The sequence below is a fragment of the Zosterops lateralis genome (assembly GCF_965231275.1).
Source record: "Zosterops lateralis genome assembly, chromosome: 1".
In the NCBI taxonomy this organism is placed as follows: Eukaryota; Metazoa; Chordata; class Aves; order Passeriformes; family Zosteropidae; genus Zosterops; species Zosterops lateralis.
The window spans coordinates 105550031-105554992 of record NC_139762.1 but is presented as its reverse complement, the minus strand read 5'-3'; positions in this window follow the sequence as shown (position 1 = coordinate 105554992).

The window sequence follows — 4962 nt, the reverse complement described above, 5'->3', positions numbered from 1 at the left end:
AGAGAAATTCCAACAAGGTTGTTGTTACACATGCTAAAATGGCTTTTTTTTTTTTTTTTTTTTCCTTTTTTTTTTTTTTTTTTCAGGTTACCTTGTTTTATCATTCAGAAAGATCAAAAGACACACAAACACCATGAAAGAAAATTAAGAAAATAGGCAAGTGCGAAGAACCTGGCAAAAGACTGCCAGGTGAGTGACCTTGTGGAGGCTGGCTTCTGGCTGGGTCTGAGATTCCAGAATTAAATTGAGCAAGGTACACACTGGCCACTTAGGAAAGGCAGATGTAATACAAATGGAATTTTATTTCTGTACCTCATATTCCTGTGTAACTGGAAGACAGCTAATAGCAGGAATGCTGTTGCCTCAGATCTGTACTGGAAGAGATGATTACTTAAGGCAGTGAGGAAAGATGTTGGCTTCCTATTCAGTAGTATTTTCCCCAGTTTGTTACACAGCATGACAAATAGAATAACACTTCCATGATGTTTATGTGTTTTATAATACATCCTAGCAGTAGAATCAAAACCAAGTGCCAACATAGTTAATTAATTCCACTTTCCTGAATTACCCATAAGGTTTAAATTATGTATGGCAATTACCTCCTTTAAATTATTAAGTGTGCAGAGCATGGTTATTGCCTGCCGTCCTTCTGCCTGCACTGTGGCAGGGACAGTGAACCTTGCTGTGTGTGCTCTAGAGGTGACACTGGAGTGCCACACACCCTCCTGCTGCTGGTAGAGCCATGAAGATCAGCGCCGGTGGCCCCACTGTTGCTGTGCTCCTGCCAGCAACTTGCTTCCCGAGGAGCTCCTGTTCCAAGGAGGTGAGGCAGGAAAGGGTAAGACAGCAGTGCATCATCATTGTGGCTGTAATGGGGAGGAGAAAAGACACAGAGAGTTGAAGTGACAAGTCCAAGATTGCCCTGAGGAGCTGGAGTTACTGTAAGGAACTGAATTCCCCACATAACCTATGTCTGCAGCCCAAGATCTACCCACAGAACTCTGTGTTAAGTCGCACAAACCTTGGAGATTTCTTTACAGTTTAGTTTCATCATACTGCTAAAACAATGCCAGTACCTGGCCGTGCTTGCTCCATGTAACTTCAAGGACTCTGGTAACTTGAGCAAACAAGGAAAACCACAACCAATGGGCAAAAACATGCTGCTCCTTGCTTGGACTTCTAGTCTTGTTTTTTCTGCTGAAGGTGCCTGGTTGCATTTTAATTATCTTAATCTGATTAGCTTTCACTAATGAATAGAATAATTATTATAGAATAGAATAATTATTATAGAATAGAATAATTATACTAATGAATTAGAATAATGAACCTAAACTTGAACCTAGCAGTCTGAGGCTGCTGTGTGTTTCTGTAGAGTGACATAGTACCTCCCCATCTTCTTGCAGGACACATTACAGGGCCTCTGCATAGAAGCTGGTGAAGTTAAGTGGTTCTGGTGCATTTAGTGTTTTATACCAACAAATTACCAGATGTCCTGCAGTGAGTCCTATGACTCTGACAGACATCCGTAAGCCATATGTGAGGCTTCACTGCATCAAAACAATGCACTTCAGTCTGCTTTGGGCTGCACAGTTTCTTTCAGTGGTTCTTTCCTGAGCTTCTTGGCATGCTTTGAGATACAGCCCTGCGTCAGTTTAAGGGATAGAAATGATCTAGTTGATCCATATTTAAAAACTAAACCACCAACTATCCCAGCAATCTATAGTGAGAAGGCAAAACCAGAGGACAGCGTACTAGCAGATGATGAATTTCAGCTCCTTCCCAGAGAGCTGTGCAGGGGGAAGAGTGTTCTCCAGATCACACCTTTCCCTGCATGACTAGGGACCCACAGCGAAGGGAGGTGATAGTAATGCTGCTCAAAGCTTGCAAAGCTAGGGTCCCTGGAGAGGGACATTGCTGTAAAATTGCCTGCTCTTAGCTGACTAATAAAAGAAAATAGTTAATAGTGAAAAATTAGAGTGTCTTTATGGTTGTATTTAAAACCTGAGGGGAGCCTGTAATAGGCTAAATAGACTATTTAGAGAAAGCCCTCATGTTTTCCTCTCTTTTGTGTGTGTTTTAATTTACTGTGTGTAGCTGCCATTATCCATAAACCAAAACTTACGACTCTGTTACAACAGGAGAAAAGAACACTTTATTGTCTGCTGCTGGCAGATCATCCAAAGTCCCCTCCCAACTTAACAAGCGTTAAGCTTCAATAAGACACAAGACACTTCAGAAAAAACATCGCCACAAGGCTAATGATGACAACAGCTGCCAGCAAACTTTCCATTGCAAGCAAGTAAAGACTTGAAACAAATTTTAGCTCAAGTTTTGTTTTAGTAGCATCAGTGACATGTCTGTACCGGCAGCGGCTCAAATCGCATTCCTTAACACTAGGACTGAAGACCTATCTCCTGGAGTCATTACATTGCAATAGCCTGGTAGTCATGAGTAGAGTGAAGTCTTTAACGAATCTGACCTTTTCCTTCTTTTTAGAAGAGGTATTTATGCCCTAAAAGGCCAGTGAGACAAGTCACTGGAGTCTCACACAAATGAAATTTTTTGCATGACAAAGAATGTTAAGGTACCTTTTATGTTTGGAGAAGGGTATGAGAAAGGGGGTCTCAGCAAAGCTGAAGAGTCAAGAAATTTGTAATTTTGTTTACTTTTCTGATACTGATTTTCTTCTTAACAAGTTATTTAAACCCCACTCTACGTCAATGACCATACCTACATGAATAAGAGCTTTGTACAGGATGGGTAGGCAAGGTATGACCTCCCTTCATTCTTCCAGTCTACAGTGCAGTGAAAATTTTATTTATACACCTCTCTCTCTCAGCTGGGTGAAGTTGCTCTATGTGAAGTTGTTCTATACAGAAAGTCTTGAAGATAATTAGATGAAAACAACACAAATCCCCTGGTAAGAGTGAAATGTCTAAACAATATAAATACAAGATGGTAGAACACAGGTAGTGAGAACAGACTAGTGGGAAGAGAAGTTCACGATATTTTTTATACACTCTCTCTTCTCACAACAGATGTTGCCACTTTGTTCAGCACCTTCAAGAGCTGAAAAGATATAATGAACAAAGACAGGCTGAAAAGCCCTTCTGACAGCCTGATAGTCTTTTCTGTCCTGAGAAAAGAATCTCAGCATGGAGACTGTCTTGCAGAGGTGGCCATTAGGTTAAAGTAGAACTTAACAAATTGCGTTTTTTCTAAGAAGAGTCAGGAAATTTTGGGCCACATAGGCTGCATCTCCCTTACCCTTGTGGGTAGAGCACAGGACAGAAAGCTGTGTGAAACAAAATGCATGTTTCCATTTGTGTGCCTGCAGTTCTGGCCCTGAAGTGCAGTTCAGCAGCCTACCTATCCCTGCGGCAGATACCAGCCTTTTTAGAAGGCACCTACACTGCCTTTTCTGCCTGGTGTAATTTTGCTGCATGTTAACATGTTTGAATCTGGACTAAATAATAGTATGACTCTAAATCTCTGTTTGAAGCTCCGTTTTGGGTGTTAATATTGAAATTATTTGGACATGACACAAGTTTGAGCTTAAACATGTGCTGGGACACAAGCTTGAAGTGTGATTGTACTCACACCTGTGTAGACTAGAGTCCAAAGTCTTGTTACTGGAGCCACACAGGAGAACAATGAGGTGACCTCCTGCTTTTTTTCATTTGTGCTGCAGATACACCAAGTAAAGCACATACTTAACAAAAGTACAGACCTCCTAAACTTCTTTTACAAAATAGTTTTATTTTTGGGGTCTAACATGAGCAGAATTGTATGAAATAGACAAAAGGAGTGTGTTGTTACGGAGTTACATTTACTAAAGTTAAAAAAAGAGCTAATTATAAAAAGTAAAGAGGAATATTGGATTTGAGAGTTTATGCTGACTATTTTGTATGGAAAACTTGATATTAAAGCTGCAAAGAATCCTTATTTGAATTTCAGGGATGTAGTCCTGGTTACTTATATACAAAATTCTTGCCTGCCTTGATTATTTCGGATGTATTTCTCAAATTAATTTCTTTTAGAACAAGACCAAATTGCTATGTTCTAACTTCAAAGCAAAACTCCCACATTTAGTCTAAATGAAACTAACTCGCCTTGATTTATTTTTTAGTTATTTTCTATGGGACATGTTGTGTTATTAATTTAGGCAGAAGGCAGACCACTCATTGTTTTCACTGGAGAGTCCTGCTTAAAGCATGGATCCACATTACACTATCCTAATGGTGAACTTGGAGTAAGTAATCAGATCTGAAATCTGATTTTGGAAATGTATTACTTTTTATGCAACTTGACTTTAAAAATGGAACAAAGAGACAGTTTTAATCATGCCACACAGAATTCATTTTTTCCAAATGAAACTCTTTTCTCTGAGAAGGGAATTTCATTTGAGGGGGAAAAAAAAAAGAAAGAAAAAAGGAAAAAAACCCCTGAATTGCATCCTCCCACGAGGACATTTAATTTAATAAAGCAGCCTCCTCAGGATTGCTCCACTGTTGCTTAGGCGCCTCGGGGGCAGGATTCTTCCTCATGAGGGGGAGGACCTTGGCCAGGCATGAGGGAGACGCTAAGGCTGGGTGTTAGGGAGTGGATTTGTCCCTGAGGGCAACATTCCCCTCTCCAAACAGCTGTATGAATTTCTAATGCAAATTCTGTCTTCATTATGTCTGTGAGAGGATTCATTTTTAGGTAGGTCAACTGTTTCACACTCCTTTCTGAATTCCCCTGGCTAACCTGCTTGGTCTGGCAGTTTGCAGAAGTGCCCACCCTATGCCCTGATGTTTACCTGCCACCCCCCTCCATCCTTGCCCCCAGGTGATGGGATGCTGGATAATAACAGGGTAAATGAATTGTTGGCAAGTTATACAAAAGTAATCTGAGTTTTGGCTTTAGTGTGCCAGTGTTGGTAATCCCAGGAAGAACAAGTTAGCTCTTCTACTTTGCAAG